General features: G+C 56.4%; 1 protein-coding gene across 8 annotated transcripts in view; it reads left to right on the top strand.

Moving 5' to 3' along the window:
* Window positions 1–25,450, top strand: part of LINGO1 (leucine rich repeat and Ig domain containing 1) — a 210,176-nt gene that overhangs the window by 69,220 nt on the left and 115,506 nt on the right. For 7 of the 8 annotated variants that reach the window (XM_070268862.1, XM_070268870.1, XM_070268891.1 and 4 more), the window contains one exon: window positions 16,262–16,305. The exons of the other annotated variant lie outside the window; for it this stretch is intronic. The gene's annotated coding sequence lies outside the window, so the exon portion shown is untranslated. The remainder of the gene's footprint in view (window positions 1–16,261; window positions 16,306–25,450) is intronic. 8 annotated transcript variants of the gene reach the window in all.

Genomic DNA, 25,450 nt, shown 5'->3' with positions numbered 1-25,450 from the left:
TGGAATCTATCTTCCTTCCCTCCCTCCTCCATCATCTTCTCCTCTCTCTTTCCCCTTTCTCCCCCTCCTTCCCTTTCTCCATCCCTCTCAGCTCCCACTTTCTCTCCCAGCTCTAGGCCTGTTACTTGCTGTTCCACAGCAAATGCCTTCTTTGTCTCATCTCTCATGAAGACAGGCACCTGGCACATTTGGGGCAAAGGGGGGATTGGTCAGTAGCTTCTCACACTCTGGGAGTGAGAAGGATCCAGAAACTGAGTCTTGCTTTTCTCTTCTTTTAAGTGGGTCTGTAAGGAGTTCCCTGTGGGGAGAATCAAGTATGGCGATGTCTGGGTGGGCATTCTGGGCTGGGAAGCTTGGCTCCTGCGAGGCTTGCCATACATTGTTTACAATAGATGATGTGAAGTGTGTGCTTGCGTGTGCACACATAGTGTGTTTGCTTCCAGCCAGTCCCCTCCTCCATCAGACCACGTTCTCAGTGTGACTCTGGGTCTTTGCCTAGACTGTTGGTTCCCCATTGTCTGAGGCTGAACCTCCTCCACCTACCTGAGCACGTGGCCCTATGCTGACAGCCCCTGACAGTGCCCAGAACCAGAAATCCAAATGAATCGTCTCTCTCAGCAGTATCTTCCTTCCTTCCCCCTCCTCCAGTCCGCTGTCTCCATGGCTTTGTTCATCTTTTGTGCCCACCAGCCCCAGAGAGAGCCGCTCCCAGATTCAGCACCACGAACAGCGCCTGGCTCAGCCCGGGGCCTGCCATCTCCTCTCAGCTGAACACAGCCTCAGAGGTCATCCTGACACAAGCCCTGCTTTGTCAGTTGGGGACTAAGGCCACAAGAATGTCAGTGCCTTATCCAAGAGCACACAGAAGCTTAGCTTTAGAGCTGACTACAACCGTGGTCTCTCCAGGACAGGATGTTCCCCATTGCAGTACACAGAGTCTTTAGAAGGATATCCTAGTGTTCAGTCAACAAACACTTACGAAGCACCCACTGTGTGCTTGTCTCTATAGCACATTCAATGATGGAGGAGAGATGGAGGCGGCAATATCTCTGTTCTATCCACAACAGGCTCCACAAATCAACAACCACAACCATAGAACAAGAGCATGGCAGGCACTACAAAGCATGTGCTTGATTTTGTGGGGCCTATAAGCAGTGTTCCAGAGACATGAGACAGAGAAGATCCCTGCAGGATGGAATAGTCAGGAGGGCCCCTTGAAAGAGGTGGTGCATAGCCTGGAGACGCAGAAAGGAGGGGGAAAGAGCATGGACACTCAGGAGGAGGCTGGCATGAGGCCACCTGCATGTGGGGGGGATGGCAAGAAGCCCATCCAATGGGCTTAGGGCAGCTGGCAGTGATGAGTCTGGGAAGGTAGGCAGTGTCCCTTATGAAGGACTGGGCTCTGTCCTGTGGGAGCAAGGGAAGGCTGTCTGTCACCGTGGACACGGGGGGATTTCCACTCATATCTCCAGTGCTGCAGCCTGGCCTGCTATCACAATCCCACCCCCCCACCTCTTCCACCCTCCTCCTTTACCTGGGGTTGGCCGATTTCATCAGCAAGTGACAATAGGCGTGGGTTGTCTATGGGGCCTTTGTGTTGTATCACTCAGCCTGTAATCTTTCCCATCCAACACAGGCTCCTTTCTCTTTCCCGGCATTTGTCAGAAAGATAGGACAGAGCCCCGAAGCCTGAGGCCAGGCCAGGGTAGGCCTCTTGCTGCCCATCGATTTGTGCTGCTTTTGCCAGTTGCCCCTGTGTGTTTGCTGGACACCATGGGGCTGTGTTTGGCTTCAGATAATGAAATAATGTCCTTGCTAAGGAAAGGATGGAGTCTCTGCTAATTAGCGCAGCTGCCTACATTGAGGACAAAAAGTCTTTACTGCTGTGCTCCCAGGGCTGGCTAAGTGTGGAGCTCTGTGGGGAGCCAGTGGGGTGGGCAGTCCACCTTGAGGGTGACAGTGAGAGGATGAGAGGGGCTGGGAAGGCAGAGCTTTCCAGGGACGCTGTCTCCTTGGCCCTCTGTCCCCCAGCAGAGCCTTCCTGGCTCAGGGACAGCATGGGGTAAGGAAAGGCCTTGGATCAGATAGATCTGATTTCGCTTGAGTGAGATAATGGAGCAGAGTGCTTGATGCACAGCAGGGACTTAGAAATGTTGGTGGCCTCATAGTTCACCCTTTGGGGTCATGCCCTCACCTTGGTGCTGTCTCAGGCCTTGTTCATCTTGGGTACATGGGTCTTGCCTCCTAGCCGTCTGACCCCTTGGAAGGATGGAGTTTTCTTCTCCCACCTCTTCCAGGGCTCAGGAGACAGTGGGGCCAGTTGAATGGCTGAATTCAAAGGCTAAAGCTTTTGAAGTGCCCCCTCCCTTACAGTCCAGCCTCTGGGGCTGGGGTCCTCCCATGGCACTATGGGAAGGGGCTGAAGATCAGGCCAAGTGAACAGAGGAGAAGGGGCTGGGGTGGAGAGGCCCAAAGCACTGCCCCCTTCTCCAGGAAGCCCTCTGGGAACCAACTAGAGGTATTCCTTCCCTGTGTCACTCCTCCCCATAAACTTTCACTGTGCTCCTCCCAGGGCATCCTCCTGAACACACACGCTGTTTCAAGTCTTATAATCCTTCCCATCTCTACAAGGCATTTCCTAAGTTCTCTCATAGCCACGACTCATTGACTCCACAGCTGAGGAGGATACAGCAATGGCAGTAGTTGTAGTAGTGATGGTAATCACAGAAGCACCTAGACCTTATTGAGCACCTACTGTGTGCCTGGCACAGTTCCAGCCTCTCTACATCTAGTCACTCCTTTACTGTGGGTGGACAGGGTTAGGTTTACTCTCATTTTCCAGAGAAGGGAGTTGAGGCCTGAGGAGAAGAAGGGCCTCTCGAGGGCAGAGCACGAGAGGTGGCAGAGACGGGCTCACACCCGCTCATGTCAGTTTAGGTTGACAGCCATGAGTGATGTGCCCATTATGCACCTGCACAGAGGCATGATGGGACATGCTCAGGCTCCAGGAGCTCACAATGGGAAAAGTCTCCCTGACACACCTCCTCCAGGTTCTCCCGTCCCTCCTGACTTCCTCCTCACCCGACTCAGGTGGCATCTGCTCTTTCCCCTCACCTGGCCCGACCTCTGGCTATGGCCTTTTTTGGGGTGGGTCCACGAGGGCAGAGGCTTGGGTCTTGTTGGCTGAAGTATTGCTCATACTTACCAGGCCCTGGCTTGTAGAAGGTGCTCAACTAATGCTCTTTTAATGGAGGAATGAGCGTCATTGTGTGGATTAGATGAGGCCGTGCATGTTAAGTACTTGGTGCTCAACAAATATTTATTGAATGAAAAAAATATCCTTGGATGGAATAAAGGAGGTGATGGGTGTCAAGTGGCTGGCTCGTAGTAGGTTCAGCACGTGGGAACAGCAGTAGCAGTAGTTTCCATTCTTCTGGAAAGGGCTGGGTGGCTGGACAGGAAGCAGGGCCTGGGAGAGGGGAGAGAGAAATGAGAGAGAGGCAGCACCGGAACTCCCAAGAAGAGGCGAGAGCGAGGAGGAGGCCGGTTAGCAGCTGGGGCCCTGACACCCACTCCGTGTGGAGCTGAGGATGGGAATGCATGTGTGCATGCACATGTGTGGGTGGGTGTGTGTGTAAAACAAATAAGTGGAAAATGAATTTAATTATAAGGCACTTTTAATAGCTATTTATATTTAATCCTGCTAATTCTGTGTCTTGTGTAGCCAAACTGTAATTCTATTCTTCTTACTCATTTGCTAGTGAGACTGGAGACAGAGGGGAGAGGGAGACAGCCCCACAGGGAGGCAGCCAGTACCTCCCACCCTGAGGCTGGCTCTGGAAGTTGACCTTGAGGGCCAGGAGGAAGGGGTCACTAGGAAAGCTGTCCGAGGGAAAACGAGAACTGGCCCCAGCTCTGTCTCCAGGGCAATTCATCTGCTTGTGTCTACTCAGCACCTGGGGTCGGGGTAGGGGAGCCATGGAGAAAGCCCAGCCGCAGAGTCAGGCAGACCCAGGTTCAAATCCAAGGTAAGCCATGTGCCTTAACCTCAGAGAGGCTCACTTTCCCCATCTGTAGAGTGGGCATAATATAACCCTCCCAGGGCTGTTGGGAGGATTGAATTAGAGACAGCAGGCCTACCCTAGAGCTGGTGCCTACTAAATGCTTGTCCCTCTGCCCTCCTTATTCCCCTCACCAACCCCCAAGCTGGCACTTCTCTGGATGCTGTCAGATAGCCCTCAGCTCATCAGCAGAGAGAAGGTGATTGACTAACTTGATGGCCAATGAGTGGCTGGGGTCCTGCCCGTTTTTCAGATGACCCCTTAGGGATGGCTGGGGACCTGGGGGTGTGGAGTGGGTTGAGGGTGGTCTTGTGGCAGGACCCAGAGGTGCTAGAGCAGCCGCACTGGGCAGTGACAAGGAGGTCTACCCAGCGGCTATGGGAGGGGGCGAGGAGGGGATCTTCCTAAGGAGGGACCCCAGACCTGGCTAGCATAGGTGCATTGTAAATGGTAGCTTTGAAGGAATGAGGCAGGAGTTAGAGATCCCTGCTCCAGGCCGCACTCTACTGTGAAGACTCTGGGCAGGCTGGCCGCTCCCTCTGTTTTGTTGTCTGGGCCATGAGGCCAGGATGTGGAAGAACTGAATGAGAAAACCCAGAAAGAGCTTCAAGGAGACTTAGGGTCCAGAGATGGGCCCGTGGAGGGGTGCTCACTGGGGCCCCACCCAGGGGATGGCATTGTGCTTGGTTTCTGGCCGTGCTGGTCGGGCTGAAGCCAGGGCCTCAGAGGAGCCCTGGAGTGGACCAGGCAGGTGATACAGGGCCCAGACCTCCCTTCAGGACCCCCAGGGGAAATTGGGCTGGGGCTGGGGGCCATGGCCTTGTCCTGGAGTAGGGCTAGTGGGAGTACAGGGCAGGGACCTGGCCTTTTTCCACCCATTGCTTCTTCCTGTGCCCTCCTGATTCTGCTCACTGTGCCTGAGCCCTCCTCTGGTGCAGCCGCCGCAAGGTTTCAGGACCTCCCGGAGGGCTGGGCTCTGTAGGAAGTCAAGCTGGGTGGCTGCACCCAGAGGCAGAGGGGGTGACCCTGAGCCAGGCTCTGAGCCGGGCTTCTTCCAGATCTCTCATGGAATCCCTGCAGGGAAGTTGCAAGGTGGGTGTTACTCTCTCCATTTTAAAGGTGGGGAAACTGAGGCCCAGAGAGCCTAAGGGACATGATTAGAATTTGGGTCATCTGATTCCAAAGATGGTTCCTTTTCCTCAGTGGTAAACTCTGGTGGCCCCGGGGTTGGGGTGGGGGGTGTGGCATATCCAGAGGGTGGGGTAGTGTGGTAAGTACTGCCTCACTAGGAGAGCTCAGAATGCCTGGTGCTGAGGAGGGTTTGAGTCCTGATTTTCACACCCTGGGGCCCCCCCAAAGGCTCTGAGGCCCTGCAGGGCTGATGGTGGTGGCCAGCAGCTCATCCTGCCAGAGCAAGGCTTGGGGAGGCAGCCATGACCCCTGTCTGGATTCGTGGAAGAGAGGGAGCTTGGCTCTGGGCTCTGCCACAACTGGGTCCAAATCTGAGCTCTGCCACCTACCTGCTGAGTGACCTCCGACCAGCTACTTCACCCCTGAGCCTCGGTGTCGCCACCAACGTCGGGCACATGGTAGGTGCTCAGTGTCACCCACCTTCCTTGTCCCGCCACCCACTTCCTCTGCTGATGCATGGAGGTGGCTAATGACTGAGAGTACGATTTGTCTCCAGGATATTTTCACTTTAATAGGAGACTTTAATGCCTCTGAACCCCAGTGGAACGATGTTTCCCTTTAACGGTGACATTTCAGGTGTGGCGGCAGCTGGGGGGAGGTGCAGGCTGGGGATTGCCTGGTTCCTGTGAGGGGTGCAGCCTCATCCACTGGCCTTCTCCTGCCCCTCCCCCATGGCTCCCCTGCTGTGTTCACAGGCAGGTCAGCGTCTCGTTAATGTGATTGACGGATTTGTTCTGAGCGGAGTGCGCTTGCTCATCAGCTCAGTAAGAGCCCAGCCTGGGAATCAGCCGGCCTTCTGATGCAGGCAGGGCCAGCCTGACCTCTGTTCTTCTAGGAAGTGAGGGGTCACCCAACAGGGAATAATTAACAGGCACACAGGGGGAGTGAGTAACCTGTGGGAGGGAACCTGGGGGGGTCCAGTCCTTGGGAAGAGTCTCCAGGGATGGGTCTTATCTGGTCATTAACACAGGTGCCCAGGACCTGCCTAGGCTCCCACTCTGACTGGTGTCTCCTCATCCACTTGGTCCTACCAGAAGTGCCCCTGAGCCCAGGGTGCCTGCCATGGCAAAGCCATGTTGTAAGGGGTAGAGGAAGGGGACAGAGAGACAGAGGGATCTAGGACTGGTGCTCTGGAGGAGCAGTCCTGGGTCTGGAGAGGGGGTGATCAGTGACTTTTTGAGGACTTAGCAGAGCTTGAAGGCAGGGAAGTTTGGAGAGGTCCCAGGAAAGTGTGCAGTCTACGGGAGAGGCCACATGGGCTGAGACCGGAGGCCCAGGTTCTAGTCCAGGTTTTGCAGTTGGCTCCCTGTGTGACCTTGGGTAACTTCCTGCTCTTTCTGAGCCTCAGTTTTCCCATCTGTGCAATGGGAGTTTTGGTCTGGATGAGCTAATCTCCAGACCTCTTCTGCCCCTCCATATCTGATATTAGGGTATCTTCGGGAAGGGGCTGAGCCCTGGGGGTAGGGCAGGGAGGTGGGCCCAGAGCACAAAGAGCTGGGGAGGGGTCAGGGCCGTACGTGTGTGCCGCCATCTGCTGTGGCTGGCACATTCATTAAGCATCTCTAAGATGGATACAGCCCCCCAGTTCACCTGTCGCATGAGCCCCAGGATTTATTTCTCCCTGAATGGTGTCATCCATCATGTTAACTTTGCTGCCAGTGGGTGCTGCTGGCTCTTGCCTGAGCCTCCTGCAGGGTAGGATGCCTTCTTATCCTCCAGACAGGGCTCGCCTCCCCCCAGCCCCACTCCTGCACTTGACTGCCCTTTACCCATGTGGCATGTGGGCAATTCTGTACTATAGGTCTGCTCCAGTCCCCAGCCAGACTGCAGGTTCAGGATACTGAAAGGGGTGCCAGGGCAATCAGGCCTGGCTTCTTGGAGGAGGTGGCAGTACTGGTTTTGGACCTGAAGAAGTAGCTGAGCAGGAATTGGCCAGGTGGAGAGAAGAGTAGGTTGGCATTAGAGTTGGGGTGGAAGGCCATGGACCCAAGTTGGGGAGGTCCCTCACTCACACCCATGTTCCTTATGGAGGGTGCCCAGGCAGTGCTTGTGGTCCAGTTCTTGTAATCTCCTGTTCTTTCAGGCTCAGGTGGCTCAGGGACCATCAGGTGACCCCACAATGGCATCCATTCAGACAGTAGAGGCATGTGGTGTATGGCAATTTCTGCCCCCAACCAGCTCAGTGACCTGGGACAAGCTACTTTGTCTTTTTAAGCCTTAATCCTGGAGGGATCAGCAGGTTTCACTGCAGAGTGGGGATTTGAGGTGGGCTCCAGAGAGTGAATAGGAATTCAGCAGGTAGAGACAGGTTGGGGTGGCAGTGATTCTAGACTGTGGTGGGATGCCTGGAACTGTGCTGAGGGCCTCTGCTGGGGACAGCTTCTTGACCATGGTGCAATGGTTAAGGCACAGGCTCTGGAGCCAGGCTGCCCCTCTGTGAATCATGCCTGCACACTTACTAGCTCTGTGACCTTTGGTGAGGCCTTAAACCTCTCTGTGTCTTGGTTTCCTCCAAGAAAAGGTGATACTGATAGCACCTACTTCGTAGCGTTGTTGTGTTGATTAAATGAGCTTATACATGTAAAGTCATAGAATGATGCTGAGTACATAGTACCTGTTTAATAAAAGGTGCTATTTGTATTCTTACTGAGCCTCAGAGAGACTAGGGGACTTGCCCACGGACACACAGCTTGTGATGAAGGTTCAGGATCTAGACCAATGCCCACTTATTTCTAAAGCTCTGCTCTTTCCTCACTCTCAGCATTGCTGGTGTCCGCCCGAGGTGCCTGGTGTACAACCAGCGTCCAGACCTCCCTTGAGGAGGTATTGGACCAGGCTCTGCCCATGCTGCGTTCTCTTCTGAGGCCTTCTGTCGCAAGACCTTGTTTGTCTCACTCACTGAGGACCCTCAGGGCCTGGCATACAGTAGGTGCTTAAGAAATACTTGTTGATTGGCTGGCTGACTGAACACATGAAAGCAGGGCAGACCATCCAGCTGCTCCCTGGGCTCCCAGCACTCACTGCACAGGCTCCTCAGACCTCCACCTTTTGTGCCTGATTGGGAGGGCCCCCCAACTGGATCCCAGCAGCACCCCCCCCACCCCGGTCCTTGCGGAGCCCACTCAGCTGCCCTCCTTGCTGTCCCTCTCCCCAGGAGCAGGCCTCAGCCCGGGGGCTCTGCATTCCATCCTGCGCCCCACCCCCATCGCAGCAAATCTCAGCCTTCCTCCTGCATCCCTCTGTCCTCCACACTTGCTCGTTAACTTGAGAATAACTCCCGAACTTGATGTCTTTGCCTCTGCTTTTATATCAAGCTCTAATTTGACTGTCTAAAGGCTCTTAGAGGAGAGGGAAAAGAAAATCACCCCACTCTGTGCCCAGGGTAGATTCTGTCTTCAAGGCGAATGAGGCAAACCCTGCCAAGCCTCTTTAGACTGGGGCTCCTTAGCAAGGGCATGGAGCCCAGGAAGCCTGGGCTCTGACCCCCACCCCCAAGATTCTGTGCCCTCTCAGCCCCTCAGTTCCAGTGTAGGGGGTCGGGGTCGCGTTCCTCCCTTTCCAGAGGAGGTGTGGGCCCTGGGGCTCTCTGTCCTCTCCGCCTGGCCCCTGGGCTCCCCACAGGCCCACTCGCATGACCCTGGGCCTGGTGGAGGTGTGCTAGAGGTGGATGTGGCTGATGGAGGGAAGGAGCCCAGAGAGGAGAGGGGGTTGCCCAAATCCTCCAGCGAGACCCCTCCTGGCAGGATGAGGAGGATGCGGGGCATAGGGAGTTATTCAGGAGAGCCAAGGTGTACTCTTGCGCCCCCACCCCTCCCTGCCCTTTCTGTCAAGCATGCTCATTTCTCCCACCATCTGCACCAGAGAGTTTGGGGTGATGGGCTAGGGGTCCTGCCTGTGCACCACTGAGGGGTCCTTCTCCATTCTCCCACCATGCCCCTTGTGAGCATCATGGGGGCCCGTGAAAATGAGCTGGTGGTGAGGGCAGGTGCCTCTTGTGTCTGGGACTCCCAGGATCTAAATGATCATGCTGGCCCACACTCGGCCCCTAAGACTTCTTACACCTGCAGCCGTGTTCTGCTTACCTGCTGTGTGGCAGCGCCGTCTCTGCCGAAGGTGAAGCCGGCGCATGCCCTGGTCTCCTTGGAGCAGCCTGTCACCCACTGCAGTGTGGTTCCCCTGGGTGCCTCATGGCCTCAGCTCTCTGATGAGCTGGATAGATGTTATGATTCTGCAGATCATCTGACTTCTTCACGTTGTTGGTTTGGGAGCGGTGTTCTCTGTGGCTTCTACCCAGCCTAGGTTTCCCTGTCTGTAAGGGGGGATGCTGCCACCCCCCTCAGAGAGCTGCTGAGAGGTAGGTGAGCTGCTATGCCAGCTATCTACACCATGGCTCTGCGAGGCCCTGTCTGCTGTGACTCTGCCCCCAGAGGCCATGGGGAGAAGGTGCAGTGGCAGGCTGGGGCAGCTATTGTGGGGCTGGTCAGGGAGGCTGGGGGTGGGGGCTGCTCAGAGACTTAGGAGAGAATGTTCAGCCCCACACATGTCCACTGCAGCTTCTCTGGCCTGGCCTGAGCTGGGCTTGGGGGCTTAACTGGGTAGGTTAGCTCCCCTGGAGCAGCCCCTCTGCCCAGCGCCTCATTTTGCCAGTAAGTGGATGAAGACCCCTCTCCTCTGCTTGGATGGGTCCATGGAGCTACTGGCCACAGGGAATGATGCCCAGCATTTCCACCTGCCTGATATTCGAGGCTCTGCCCACTGAGTATGGCTCAAGCTCCTCTCACTCCTCTCCCCGACCAGACTCTCTCTCCCTCCATCCAAACCCCAATTTCCTCTCGACCCTTCTGCTTTCTGGCTTCAGCTGAGGTCTTGGGAAGCCTCGTGTTTGGACATTCCAGGCAAGGCTTCCCTGGTCTGTGTGGGGACCAGGGCTTTGGCCCCCAGCAGCAGGGCAGGGCTGGTTACACTGAACTTCCTGTACCTCCAGGCGTCCCTGAGGCCGGCAGAGCCCACAGCCCCAGGGGGCCACATCAGGGAAGCTGAAGGAGGTCACTTGCCCGCAGAACCACAAGGTCAGGCTGGACCTTTCTTCTCACTGGCAGTGGTGGGCCCTGGGAAGAGCAGCCGGCCACAGTGTGGTCTGTGGGGCCTGTTGCCTGCCCCTCCTGGGGCCAAGCCCTGTTTCTGGGGCTGCTCTGGGGGCTACTGAGGCCTAGGCTGAGGGCCCTGGGGGGATGCCGGGGGCCTTCTTAGGCAAGAACCCTTAGCTTCTGCTGTATTCTCAACCCAAGGGGCTGAGAGGAAGTTGTGCCTCAGGGCCCCAAAGTGGAGGACTGAAAACCTGAGACCGGCCAGGGCAGGTCCCAGGAATTTCCTACAGTAGCCTCTTAGGACATTGTGGTAGGTGGGGAGGGAGTTGGTTCCTTCAAGGCTCAGGCTTGGGTGGGCTGACCCACGTTCCCAGGAGCCCAGCCAGGCCAGAATCCCTGGGGGGCAGAGAAGCACATCTGGGGGAGGCACTTCTGGGGCCTTGCCCAGGATGTCCCCTGCCTGGAATGTCTTTCCTAGCCCAGCAAATGTCTCCTTCTCAGAGAGCCACTTCAGGGGTCTCTTGTCTCCCCAGCCCAGGTTTGCGCTCCTCCTCCAGGATCCCATGGCCCTTCCACAGGCCACGTGGTGTGGTAGCTGCCTGCCTTCTGGCCCATGAGCTCTTCTGGCGGAGAAGGCGTTAGTGGACACCGACTGCTTCAGGGCACCAGGGAGGCTACTGCCACCTTTGAACAGCATCCTCCCTGCCACTGTTGCCTGGCTGCAGAGCCTAGCAGAAGCATCAGCTGTCTCTGAGCCCCAGTTTCCCCCTCTCCAACTTGACTTCTTGGGAGCTGCAGGTTAGAGATCAGCCTAGGCAGGCCTCAGTCTTCCAGTGCTCACTTCCTTAGGCCTTTCCTGAGCTCTGTCCCTGCTGCCCTGGACCCCCTCCTCCATTGTCCAAATCTATTTATTCAGAGCCCCAGCCTGCTTCTTCAGGAAGCTCTCCCTGATGTCTTCAGCCCTCACTGATCTGAGTCTAAGTGTTCTGATGGTGTCCCCGGATGCTTCTTTCTCCTTGGAACACACTTCTATCTCTGTGTGGGGCTCCAGCTACACAGACTGATCGACATGGCCTGTGCTGCTGGATAGCACAGGCCCGTGTAGTCTATGCTGCTGTGGGAGCCCACAGGGAGCTGCAACTCCTGCCCTGGGGCCAAGGAGGCAAGATTTGAGCTGCATCTTGAAGAGGGAGGCTGGAGATGAGGAGGTCTTGGGGACAGAGGTCAGCTTAGGAAGGGCCTTGAATGCTAGGTAAGGAATCATGGGATTTTACAGGCAGTGAGCACCAGGGGAGAGGCCCCAGATTGAGTGGCATGTTCGTGAGAGCAGATGCTCCCAATAATGCCTGGAGCCTTCCACCCATGCCCCCTGCCTGGTGGTCCCCTACTTGTCCTGCAGATCTCTGCTCCAAGGACACTTCCTCAGGGAAGCCCTCCCTGATTCCTGTCCATACTCTCAGGGCACCCGATCTTTCCTTTAAAGCCCTCATCCCAGTGCAACGCCCCCCTCCCCCCACCCCAGTGTGACCACTGATTGTCCACCAGGCTTCAAGGCCACTGAGGGCAGGAATCAGAAGGGTTTGATTGCCCCCTGGGTCCCTGGCTCCCAGCCCAGTGTCTAGCACTGAGTAGATGCTCAATAAATGTTGATTGACTACATGAATGCATGCAGGGCACACAGCCCATGAACACCAGGCTGGAGGGGCTGCAGGCTGAGGTGGGTGCTAACGCGAGGAGGAACAGACCTCCGTGAGGTGGCAGCAGAGCCTGGGTCCTGGTCGGAGCTGTGCCCCTTTTTGTGTCGTCAGGCGGCTCTTTAAAGAGGGGTTTGCAGGAACAAAAGCCATCTCTGGCAGCGCCTCCATGGGCGGGCCTGGTCCTGCCAGCTCTCTTCGGAAATGCTTTGAGAACAGGTGGACCAAGCCAGCTTGTCACCCCCGGGCTGGCTGGTGACTCTGGGGAGCGGGGGCGGCCCTGGGGGCAGGGGCTGTGGGAGGCAGGGCAACTGGTAGATGCAGCCCTGACTTCAATGAAATTATTTTTAAAACCTGCAAGAGAAAGGGGATATTTTTAACCTTTGTTCCATCAAGGCATCCCAAGGGAAAAAGAGGGGGAAGGAGGCAGATGGAGAGCTGGGAGAGGGGCGTGAGCAGGGCCATGGGCTTCCAATGGGGGTAGCCCCAGAGAGCCCTGAGGACAAGCTTTTTTGTCCCCAGCTCTTTTAAATTTTTTAAAAGCTCCAAGCAGCAAGAGGGACAGTGGAGTTCATTATATCGAGTTATCTCCTCTGTTTCAGGCAAAGATCAATCTTCCGAGTCTTGTAGCTCTGAGGGGGGAGGGGAAGAGAAAGAAACAAGAGGCGAAGGGAGAAAACTCCCTGGACCAATTTCCGCTGGCTAACGCGATTACTTGGCTGCCTGGCAGCTGCGCCAGTTGTTGGCAGGCATCCTGGCCCCCTGCCAGTTGTGCTCAGTTGCCGGCTGCCCGCCGAGGCTCCCTCCTGCATGGGACAGGTTGGCAGGTGTGAGAGCCCTAGACCGCGCCCCCCCCCCCGGGGGGCAGGGCTGCTGGGCCTGGCATTCCAGGGAGGCCCCAGGCCCCACTGCTCTCCAGTGTGCATCTGTCCCTCCAGCCGCCTATCTCAACCTGTCCTCACCTCCCTGCCTTTGCCCAGAGGCTCCTGCCCTGCTGGGTGTGCCCTCCACCTCCTTCCCTCTTCTTCAGATGGGGGTAGTTTGTGTAGGGAATAGGAGCACAGCCTTTGGAGCCAGATAGAGCTGGCTCTGCCTATTCCTTCCTTCCTTCCTGCCACAAATATTTACTGAGCATCCATCACGTACCGAGCATGGCGCATAGTATAGAGGCAGATGCAGAGCCGGACAAGATGGACCCGTTCCTCCCTGCCTCACAGAGTTTATGTTATGATGAGGAGACACATGAGAAACAAGGACACAAACAGACAAGCAGGATGATGTCAGGTGGGGATAAAGACTCTGACAAATGGGAGTGACTGGGGTGTGTGGGGCATTTGACCTCGGGTGCCCAGGGAAGGTAAAGGAGGTCCCATTGGAACAGAAGAATAGGAGAGTCTGGGGAAAGCGGTCAGGCTGATGAGGACCATGGACAGAGGCCCTGAGTCCGGCCAGCAGGGAGAGGGCGGATTGTGGTGGAAGGTGAGCGCTGAGCAGCAGGCAGGCTTTGAGGAGTCTGGACTTGATTCTCCTTGCCGTGGTTGCTTATGGCAGGGTACTGACAGCATCTGATTTGTACCATTATGTGGCTGCTGTGATAGTTTGAGGCCAGGGTGGGAGCAGGGAGCTGGCGAGGGCAGAAGATGCCAGGGCAGCAGCAGGTTCTGGGTGTGTGTCGGGTAGAGCTGACAGAATTTGCTGGTGGCTTGGGTGTGGGGTGAGGAGAATAGGAGTCAGGGCTGAGGGAGATGTAATTTTGGTCATAAAAATTAAGAGTTCTGTTTTGGACAGGTCTGTTAGATGAGCAAGTGGAGATGACAAATAGGCCTGTGGATACGCACAGCTGGTGCTCAAGAGAGAGCTGGGGCTGGAGAGAGAGCTCGGGGGGCATGGCTGCGATTTAAAGCCACACGACCAACCTGGCGAGACCAGCCAAGGACTGTGCAGACAGCAGAGAGAAGTGAGCCTCTGGATGTTTGGAGGGAGGTGAGGCACGAGGGGAGGAAGGCGTGGGAGGACAACCAGGAGAGGCTGAATCCTGGGAGCCCAGAGATAAAGTGTTTCCTGACGGAGGAAGCAGCCAGTCGTGTCAGAGAATGACCACTGGGTTTGGCAAAACTGAGGTTTCTGGGAACCTTGATCAGAGCGGTTTTTCAGGGTGGTAGGGATGGAAGCCCAACTAGAGAGGAGAGAGGGAGAATGGGAGGTGAGAGAGTGGAGACTGAGATGCTGAGGAGAGACAGCTCTTGAGTTTTGCTATAAAAGAGAGCAGAAAAATGGAAGGGCATGTGGGGTCAAGAAATATCCCTCCCTCCCTTCCTTCATGATACTGAGGCAAACTGATATGCTCTTTCCTAGCTGCGTGACCTTGGTCAAGCAGCTTAACCTCTCTGAGACTCAGTTCCACATCTGCAAAATGGAGATGACAACCCAGATGTTGCTGAATCTGGCGCTTACTGCACACAGTAAATGGGAATTGTTCTTAAGTAGGTGTTCACAGGGGGAAATGGGCAGCTGGGCATTGGTACAGACATTTTTTGGAGGACAATCTGGCAGTGAGTATCAAAATTTAAGATATGTTTACCCTTTGACCTACCCTTTGGACATACTTGCACATGTGCACAAAGAGGCAGGATACTGTTTTCCAGCAATACCTGAAATAAAAAATTGGAACCCCCTGAGCACTCATCTCGGGGGTCTGGTTAAACAGGTGAGGGTAAGTCCCCATGCAGCTCCTCGGTGCAGCACCCTGTCAAGAGCACAGACGCTGGCACCTCATGGCTCAGCCGCTCCTGGCTGGGTGTCCTTGGGCAGGATGCTAATGACTGCGCTGCACTTCCGTTTTCTCATCTGCAAAACTAGGATGACAGCAGCACCCAGCTTAGGGCCATTGTGAACATTAGAGGGTTAATGCACACACCGCTCGACCCTGGCACGCAGTAGGCGCTCAGTGAGGACGGCAGCGATTACTGCTATCTTTGTGTATGGACAGGGAGAGGTCCCCAGGCGACTGTTAAGTGGGCACCACAGTCACACACCTGCACAGAAGCTCTGCCCCTGGTGTCTAACCCCATGTGTCTGTGTGCACACACATGTGCACCTTTATGCATGGGTGTGCAGAAGCCCAGTGAGAGTCTCACCCTGAAGGGCAGTCAGGACTCTGGAGACATGATCTGGAGTGAGCGTTTGCTCTCCAGACCTCTGCCATCAGAGCTCCTAACTGGAGGGAGCTGGCATGAATTACCTGTGTAAGAATAAAACTGCAATGTGTGAAAATGGTAATGTAGGTCTTCACCTCCTCCAGGAAGCCTTTTCTGACTGCACAGCCCGCTCCTATCAGATTTCCTTGGTGGTTAGAAATTTCCTGCTGTGGCGGCTTTGAGTCAGATGTGTGTGCATGCACGTGCATGCGTGTGTGTGTGTGTGTCTTCCCAATTAGCCTGTGAACTCCTTGAGGGTGTGGGCCATGCACTTTGCTGGCCAGACACATCTAGACCAGCAGTTCTCAAAGTGTGAGGCACCACCTGGGAACTTGTTAGAAATACAGATTCTCAGGCCCCACCCTGGACCTGCTGACTCAGAAACCCTGGGAATGGAGCCCAGCAAGCTGTGTTTGCACAAGCCTTCCAGGTGACTCTTGATGCACCTGCTGGTACTGATGGGGAAATCAAGGCACAGTGAGGGGAAAGGGCTGGCCTGGGGTCACAGAGTGAACCAGTGACAAAGCTGAGATGATCCAGGTCAAGGTCCTAGTCGGTGGTGAAGGAGAGGAACTGGATGCTCTTTTCTGGCCACCACATCTGACCCCAGGAGGAAGGATTTGAGGAACAGTGCTGTGCGTCCAGGGGCCAGAGAACTCCCGCTCCTCCTGCCATGGGCAGGTGTGGGTGAATGGGGGCAGCTGCTCTGTCTGGGGTGCACGCCCCTCAGGGCCCACGCGGAGCTATGGGCCTGTCGCAGGGCGCCTCCTGGATGACTGTGTCCCTCCTGTGGCCAACCAGGCAGCTGCAGCCCCGGGGCTTGCTTTACGGAAAGTGCATTCTTGACTGTGGGTGCATCTGGTGTCCCTGGGCTCCCAGAGGGCAGGGGCCAGGTCTCCTCCTGCTCTGCCTGCCCCAGGGCTGCGGGCATAGGCTTGGGTGGGGTTGGCTGCAGGACGGGTCCCGTGGGTGAGGAGTCTGTGGGCCTCGTTCAACTGTTATCTCACCTCTTCCCTGCTATCTCTCTGCAGGTGTCCCTCTGAAGAGCCCCTGAGCCCACTGGCACCCCTGGGAGGTAAGCAGGCACTGTCTGGGTTGGTGACCGCGGGTGTGTGTGCAGGGCAGGTTGCAGGGGCGTCGTCTTCCTCTGCTCAGCCCTCTCTCTGCCCCACCCCTTTCTCCTCTCCCATCTTCTGGAGCCCACGTTTGCCCTCCTCTGGCCATGCTCCTGGGGGTGCTGTTGAGTCCCAGGGTGAAAAAGGGGGTGGGAGGGCTTGGGAATCAGCTTGCAGGAGGAAGAGAGGAGGGCAGCTTCTTGGTCTGACAGGATCAGGGTTATGGGTGCCGGGGGGCTCCTGGTGAGCAGGTTTTGGGGTCCTGGGGGTACCTGGCCCAGGCACCAGCCAGGAGTGAGGCTCAGGGGTCCTGGAGGCCCCTCGTTAAGCAGGGGGCAGAGCTGTGGGCTGTTGGGGGCAGGCCAGGGCATCAGCTGAGGCTGCAGTGCTCTAGGTGGTTGGTCTGGGCCTCAGGGGCCTGGCTGTGCTCTGCGATGAGTCAGTGTTCTCGGGACGTGATTCCCGTGCTGGAAAACACAGTTCAATGAGGGGCTGCAAGGCCAGGCCCCAGCAGGTTTGGGAGCAGACACTTTTCCCTCCCCCGGCTTCCTGTGTCTTCTCGGACTTAAGTTCCAAGGAGGGCTTCTGGCTTTAATTTGGCGTCGGGGGCCCAAGTGTGTCTGCTGAGTCAGCCTCGCCTCCATGCACAGGAGGGAGTGGAGGGGTGTGGAGGGGGAGGTGACACTGTTAGCAGCAGCAGGTGGGATGCAGGGGGCGCTTGAGGATGGGGCTACTGGTCTTGCACCCTCGTCCGGTCCTCCACCCCTGTCTGGCCTAACCCTGCCACACAGCACACAGCAGGGCTGACTGAGATGACGAGTTGGAGTTTTGCTTCTCTCCTGTCTGTGTTATCCACTCCCCTGTGTTTCTTCATGTGTAACAGGGGGCTCCTCACAGTGCATCCTTCTGGATGTTGTAGTGTGTGGAGAAGGCCAAGTACAGAGCCTGGCACACAGTTGGTGCTCAATAAATGTTAAAACACACATCAGTTACTTTGCCTTGTGGACTGAGTTCCGCAGGCACAGAGCCTGGGGTGGGACTGGTTATTGGGAAGAGTCTGCAGGACTCTGGGGAACAGAGAAGAGCAGCCCTCAGCAGCTCAGACACCCCTGCAAAGGCCAGCGCAGCCTCCCTGCCATTCTATCAAGGAGCAACTGCCTCCAGTGGATCCAATCCAGGCAGACTTCCTGGAGGAGGGTTGTTTATTCTTATTAATTTGCCATGGTTGATCGTCTCTTTTAAGTCTACAAGAAACTTTTCTCACACTTTAATTAGCTCATTAATCTTAACAACATAACCCGTGAGAGGGAGCAGTTTGTTCCCTTCCTAGAGGTGGGATGCTGAGGCTGAGAGGGTGAGGATGGACCCTGGTGGCTGAAGTAGGATTCGGCCCAGGTTCCCTCTCCAGGCCCCACAGTCTACCCATCACTGCCCACTACCCTGCACATTACCTCTCAGTTTGGAGCCTCCCAAGGGGAGGGGCATGGTTGGAGGCTACACCCTTGGTCACTACTAGAGTCTGTCCCCAGAGAAGCCATGGCATGGGGGATGGGAGCAGGAGGCTGCACTAAGTCAGTGGGGATGTGCTGTCTGGACCAGGCCATAGTCCACAGGGATGGGGCTGCTGGGTGGCTTGGGGCACACCCACCCTTCCTGTACGTGACCCACTTCACTCTCCTCCATGCCTGCATGCTGAGAGCCCCTCTGCTGGGAGTTTGTTCCCTCCTAGAAGCTACCCCACAGTGACTGCCCTCAGCTGCCCTCCCCAGCCCGCCACCCCTTGGGCACCCAAGCAGGCCCCCGCCCCATTTGTTTCAGCAAGTGCAAGCTCCCGGCGCTTGTCCCAGACCCTGCGGAGCTGTGGCAGCGTGGGGTGGCTGCTTCACTTCAAGAGGGCCTGGAAACAGGCAGGAGGGTGGGCAAGCGACTCTGGTGGGGGGCCCAGAGATGCAGGAATCAGCAGCAGGGATGCTGTTCCGGGGCAGAGCTGGGAAGGGGCAGGTTCAAGTCCACAAGGCTGAAGCTGAAGCACACCTGGATCCAGCATCTGATGTGCATGCGATTATTTATGACTCATGGGATGGCCCCGTGGAATCTCTGGAATAGAAGAGACTGTGGTGGATCAGAGCCCGTGTGGGTCAGAGTGTCATGGGGAGCCTGCGGGGAGGCATTATGGAAGTCTGAGAGCCATGGTTACAACAGTAGCATCTGTCAGAGGGCAGGAGGAGCCGCAGGTCGCGCCGGGACGCGGGCTCCCGGCTCCCCCTGCAGTCCAGGCTCTCAGCCTCGGCGGATGCCCTGCCTCAGGTGAAGCCCCATGTGGGCACCCAGGGGCGGACACCTGTCTGAGAGAACCAGGAGTTTGAGGGACACTCCAGAAGGGGCCTGGGCCCACGCAGCATGGCCCAGGAGGCCTGGAGAGAGGGTCTCGCCTGAATTGGTGGGCTTGCCCCCATCATCGCTTGCCAGAGTTCTGTGGCCTGACTTTCCGTGTGCGCCAGAGACACTGACCCAAGGTGGGACCGCCCCATTTCTCACACAGGAGAATGATGGGGCTGGGTGTCAGGCCTGAGCCCTAAGGGACATCCTATTCTTGGGGACATCTTCTTCTTGGAGACTCACTTTTCAGCTTTAAAGGTCAGAGGGTATAGGCCTCAAACACTGCTTTGTGACTTTGATTTTCACCTCAGCCCAGCAGAGAAGGGAGATCCCATTGCCCTCTCCTCTGTCCCCACCAGACCTCTGGTCCTGGGCATTTCTGAGGTGCTGGGGCTGGGGGGACTTAGCGGAAAAGTATAAAGAGGTCAAATTCTGAGCCAGACCATCTGGCTTCACCACTTGTGAGCTGTGTGACTTCAAGTAAGTTTCCTAATCTCTCTATGCTTCCGTTTCCTCATCTGTAAAATGGGCACAACAGTTGCTTCCTCGTAAGGATGTTAAGATTAGATGAGATGATGCACGAGAAGCCTTTCACCATGGCCTGGCATGTGGGGAGGGCCCCGTCAATGGAGCTATTCTTATCGCCAGGGTTGGTGGCTGGTTGCCGTCATGGGGGTGGGGGTGGGGGGGCGGTGGGCGGCAGAGCCAGCTCAGGCTGAAGCCAGCGGGATTTGGGTCTCTGTGCTCCAGTCCCTGTGGTTGTGGTTGGGAGGCGGCTCTGGCTTCTTTCCTGCTGCCTCCCTCTGGCTGTCAGTTCCTGAGGGCTGCCAGGCGCATCGCTGGGTGTGAGGCTGGAGGGCGCTTTCCCTGCTCTGGTGCCTGGGGCTCTTGGCCGCCAGCATTGAGGTGGGCACAGAGGGTGAAATCTCGGAGCTGTGGGGAAATAGGGAGGCTGCTTTCACGGGGTGCAGGGAGGCAGAGGTAGGGCCGGGAGGAGAGCAGAGGAGGAGAAGGAGGGGCACCTGGCTCAGGCTCTTCACACATGTGACATCACTTGTTCCTCCTACAGGAGGGGATAGTGTCAGCCTTGTTTCCACATGGGGAACAGGCCCATAGTGGGAAGTCGAAGAAGAGGCAGAGCTGGGATTGACCCCACCTGTATCCTATGCCCTGGGGTCAGGGGGTGGCTGCAGGGCGCCAGGAATGGGTGGGCTCTAGCACCAGGCTCTGGCTGTCCCGCGCAGTGGTCGTGCATGCTCCCGGATGTACGAGACTGTGCGTGTGTGGCTGTGCGCCGATGTCTGCCCCCCTCAGCAGCAAGCCTTCTGGGAAAGGAGGGCAGTGGGGCGGCTCTCCACTGCCTCCTACAGGATTGGTACCTGGGGGTGGCTTCCACATTGGAGCCTAGTGCCTGGGCTTCGCCTGTTCTCCCACACTCTTGGGAACCACTCCCCTGACTCTGTCCAGCTGGCCACCCAGCCTGCCTTCCAGGAAGGAGGGGTGCCCAGGGCTGCAAGGTGCTCTGGGATAATAAAAATAATTAGTGGCTAAGATATTGTATGCCAAGCGTGGGTAGGTGATCATTTTTCTGTTATGTCCTTTCTATTATTGAGGAAGTTGCGGCCAGAGGGGGATAGTGACCTGCCCAAGGTCACACAGCTAGGCAGTTGCGGGGCAAGATTCTGACACGAGTGGTGGGGTGGGGCTGGCGGGGCCCAGCTCTGGTTTTGCTCAGGGTGATCCCCTGGCCGAGGAGCCAGGCCTGAGGGAAGCATCTGATACACATCACCTCAGCTGAACCTGCTGGCAGGTTCTTACTGTTCCCATGTTACAGATGTGGAAGCTGAGGCTCAGAAGTAGCGCAGGCCACTCTGATGTCAAAGTCCTGCCTTATCCTCCTGCCCTGCTACCCCAAAGTGTCTGGTGACCCCCTTTGCCTGCTTGTCCCCTCATTGCTACATGTGGAGTAAATGTGTCCCACCCCTCCAACTCCCCATGCCCCAGGCCTGATGCCTGCTTATGCAGCTGGAAGGATGGGGAGAGCCTGTCCTGGGCCAGTCCAGACACAGAAGGACAGAAGGTGGGGGACAGGGACTGGGCTCTTGTCTCAGGCAGGATGTCATGTTGAGCCCCCCACCCCCACAATGTCCTTTCTGCCACCTAAGGCAGTATGAGTAGTTGTTAAGAACTGGCTGTGGCATCACACAGCCTGGTGTGCATCCCAGCTGTAGTACCTACCCGCTGTGTGACCTTTGACGTGTTGTTTAAACTCTCTGGGCCTCAGTTGTCTCATCTGGAAAAGGGAAAATGGTAGCAGACCCTCTGGCAAGGCTGTTCGAGGGTTAACTGGAGGCTTTGTGCTGTGCTAGGAGTGGTGCCCGGCACACAGCAGGCACTTGGTACATTCCTGTTATAGCCGTCAGTGTCATTATTAGGCTATACAATGTTCCCGGAGGACAGCAGGGCCCTCCCAGCTCCTGTGTGCAGCTGGAGGCCAGAGTCAAGAGGAACAGTGCTGGAGCCTGCCTCGACTTACCCCCTCTCCCTTCCCCAGGCCTCAGGCCCTGAGTCCTCCATTACCTGGGGAGGAGGCATGGGTGGGGTTTTCCCCAGCATTTTACGTGTTATCTATTTATACTCACCTTATTCCATCAAGTGTTTGTGAGAGCTTCCAAGCAGATGTGACACCAAGATAGATATAATCCAGGGCAGGGAAGATAAGATGGGGAAGAAGGGAAGAAAAGGATTGGGGAATATCAGAACAGGGACACACAGGGCCTGATGTTGGGCTATTTGGCCCTGTGCTTCCTGGTGGTCAGAGTGAAGAGAGAAACCTCAGTTAGGAGACTCACACTGTCCTCAGGAGCAAAGCAGTACACGGTCCCTGGGAAGGAGGAGCTTCCAGGAGACTTTTGGCGGAATGGGACATGGCAGGCTTCCCCACACTTGTCAGGTGGGATCAGAGCAGCCACTGCCCTTCTGCCTATCCATCCCCTGGCAGTCTGGACAGTGGATCTGGGGTTCACATTGCAGTGGGGGTGGGGCAGAGAACCTGGAGTCCTTGGTTGGAGCTAAGGGGCCTCTAGGTGGGTTCAGTGTCATCTTGCCATTTGCACCTGGCACCTGGGCCCAGGGAGGCAGGACTTGGTGAGCGGGCACCAGAGCTGGGTCTGATCCTGCTGGGATGACCCTCATTCTCCAGTGCAGGGTTGGGCCCACCCTAGAGGTATAGTGAAAGGGCCCTCATAGACCATCTCTTTCAACCCTTTCATTTTACAGATGGAGAAACTGAGGCCCAGAGGGGTGTTTGAGTACCTACTGTGTGCCAGGTGTTTTAAGGCCATCATTCACTTCATCCTTAACTGTGTCCTCTGGTGTGCATGAGGAAACCAAAGCTCAGAGAGGTTGAGTAACTTGCCTAGGGCCACACAGCTGGAAGGCTGAGGAGCCAGGAGATGTGTGATGCTCTCTCACCTCAAGGTCCAGGCTGGCCAAGATGGGGCTGCATCTGTCCAGCCATTCCTGCACCCCACAGAAGCCCATGATCTGGGGAATGGGTGTCAGATGCCTGATCTGGGTCAGGCGGGCTGGCCAGTTCCAGGCAGGAAGACCCTCTCCCTGCACGAGGCTGATGCTGGGGCACAGGGCAAGGATTGCCTGGACAGGACGTGTGGGGTGGGCCCTGGGCCACAGCCCCTGATGGTTGTGCCTCCCTCAGCTCCCCAGCCCCTCAGCTCTGGATTCTCCTGTCCTGTGGGCTTGCACACCTGCAGGGCAGGGCTGAGGCCAGCTCTGCCCACTCTGCTCCTCTCCTCAAGAACTCTCAGTGTCTCCCCATTGCCTGAACACTGGCTGTGGCTCCCTGTGCCTGGCCTTCTGGCTTTCGGCCTTGAGCCTAGCTCAGTCCTTGGGGTTCCCCTGCACCTCCTCCCATAGCCCAACTCTGCAGCTGCTCGCTGGTCAGGGTATGCCAGCCTCACCCCGCCCCCCCCCCCCCGCCCCCCTACTGGCCCCTGAGCTGCTCAAAGGCAGGGCGGAGTCTTCCTTGCCTCCCTCCCAGCGCCGCCTGGGCTCCTGGGGCAGTGAGGGCTCCATAAAGCCTTGCAGAGAAGGAGGGTTAAAGCAGACAGACTTTCAACAATCAGAGGGGATGGACTCTCTAGTTTGCAGAAGCTTGCATATACTAGGCTATGTCCAGACCTCAGAACAGCCCCATGAAATAGGACACCAATAGCTTACCAACAGCAAACCCAGCTAACGCTTCTACAGTGCCTGCTGCACGCCAGGCGCTGTTCCAGGAATTTCACAAATCCTTATTTATTTAATCTTCACCACAACCCATGAAGCTGTTTCTACAGAAGAAGAAACTGACACAGACAGGTTAAGTAACTTGCCCAAGGTAACACAGCCTGTAAGTGGCCACCTGGGGATTTGAACCCAAGCAGTCTGAATTCAACAGAAAGGGAAGGGGCCCACCATTCATTATGCTTCCTTTACATTCCAAGCATTGGGCACATGCTATCTCCTTGGCTCCTTTTGAAGGCAGGCAAGGGGGTAGTGTGACACCCATATTACAGATGAAGAAATGGGCTCAGACAGGATGAGGCCTGCCCGAGGTCACACAGCTGGGAGGAAGTGGACAACGTGGGGTTCCCATTAGCTCCATCTGATCCCCAAGCTAGAGCTGGAGCTGCCCCTCGAGACCCCTCCCTGGCAGTTGGGAGGTGGGCAGAGTGAGGCGGGGAGAGCCCTCTTCCAGGTGTGGCCCTCATCCAGAGCCCAGCCTACAGTGAGGCCTTGGTCTCTGGCTGGCTCAGGGACTGGGCAGGCTCTGGGAGCGACTCAGGCAGGCTCCAGTGTAGCCCACCTGCCCTGAGCTGGGGGGCACGTGGCGTGGCTGTGATAAATGGCCATGGCAGGCTGAGTACTAACCACATAGCCTGGGGGGCAGGAGAGGCGGCTGTCTGAAATGCCTGCCCCAAGGCCGCGTCTGTCCCCACTGGCCCAGGTGGATGAGCAGGGGAGGGGCACCCAGGGGCCATCTCTGCCGGCAGTTGGTTGGGGAGAGGGCCCAGCCTGAGGGAGGAGACAGCCCTGACCTGGGAGTCCTCCCTGAAGAAGCTTAGTTTGAGGTACATCCCCCTTTCCCCCATTTGTACATCTTTGGAGAAATGGCTGTTGAAATCCCATGCCCGTTTTTTGATTGGATTATTTGATTTTTGGTGTTGAATTGTAACAATTCTTTATATATCCTGGATATTAACCCCTTATCAGATATATGTTTGCAAATATTTTCTCCTGTTCCCTAGGATGCCTTTTCCTCTGTTATTTCCTTTGCTCTGCAGAAGTTTGTAAGTTTGATGTAGTCCCATTTATCTCTTTTTGCTTTTTTTTTGGAGGAAGATTAGCTCTATGCTAACTACTGCCAATCCTCCTCTTTTTGCTGAGGAAGACTGGCCCTGAGCTAACATCCATGCCCATCTTCCTCTACATTATATGTGGGACGCCTACCACAGCATGGCTTTTGCCAAGCGGTGCCATGTCCGCACCTGGGATCCGAACCTGCAAACCCTGGGCCACTGAGAAGCGGAACGTATGAACTCAACTGCTGCGCCACACTGGGCTGGCTCTCTTTTTGCTTTTGTTGCATGTGCTCTTGGTGTCACATCTAAGAGCACTGCCAATCCAATGTCATGAAGCTTTTCCCCTATGTTTTCTTCTAGGAGTTTTATAGTTTCAGGTCTTATGTTTAGATCTTTAATCCATTTGGAGTTCCTTTTTGTGTGTGGTGTAAGACAAGGGTCCACCTTCATTCTTTTGCATGTGGACATCCAGCAGCTGAACAGAGGTTGTAGCAACAGCAAGCTCATTTTTTCCTGTGCCAAGTCTGTACATCCAGGTCCCCTGAGAACAGGACCCACGTCCTTCCCTCCTGGGGGCTGGCTGTTGCCGTGGCCCAGAGTCCTTCCTCCTCTGCTCTGTGGCAGCTGCTGCAGCCGGGCCAGGCAGGGCGGGGCTGCTGCCAAGGCAGGGGACCGCAGCCCCAGTGGGTGGTGTGAACCACTGCAGGGATGCAGGCTTCTGCCCTACCCATCCCCAGGGTGACTGGGGCCTCTGAGTGGATTCAGGAGCTCCGTGATGGATTCAGGAGCTCCGTGATGGGGTAAACATGGTGCCCAGTGTCAGTGCACTCCGGAGGACTTGGGCAGGACCAACGGCCTGAAGAAGTGGACACTGGTCTGTGGGAGGAAGGTCACCTTTGGTGCACTTCGGGGCTCTGGCCTCATCCTGCCCCAATCTTCTGCCACTTAGATGAAGGTGCAGTGCCCCTCCTCTGCCAGCGAGAGGCGGTTCGCAGTTTGGGTGCTCAGCCACGGGAGGCTCTGGACTAAAACCCACCAAACCAAATAGAATTTTAGATTTGGAAAGATGAAGTTCTGCACTTGAGCCCAAAAGTCAGTAGCCAGGGGATAGGCACAGGAGCCAGACCGGGGCAGCGGCTCCCACATAAGCCCCGCGGTGTGTGCTGGAGCCCGCGGGCACACCTGTCTCTGAAGCCCACAGGGACATGTTCAGGAATTTTGCCAGCCACTTCTTCAGCACAGGCGTCCCAGATGTCCTGGCTTTCCCAGGCCCGGCAGAGACAGGCTCCATCTCTGACCGGGCTGCTCATGGAGCCGGGGGTAGGGGGGATTGGCGGGGGTTAACAGGCTCTGCCATTAGGTT

The sequence above is a fragment of the Equus caballus genome, chromosome 1 (genome assembly GCF_041296265.1).
Source record: "Equus caballus isolate H_3958 breed thoroughbred chromosome 1, TB-T2T, whole genome shotgun sequence".
NCBI lineage: Eukaryota > Metazoa > Chordata > Mammalia > Perissodactyla > Equidae > Equus > Equus caballus.
This window is presented reverse-complemented; position numbering and strand designations above follow the sequence as displayed.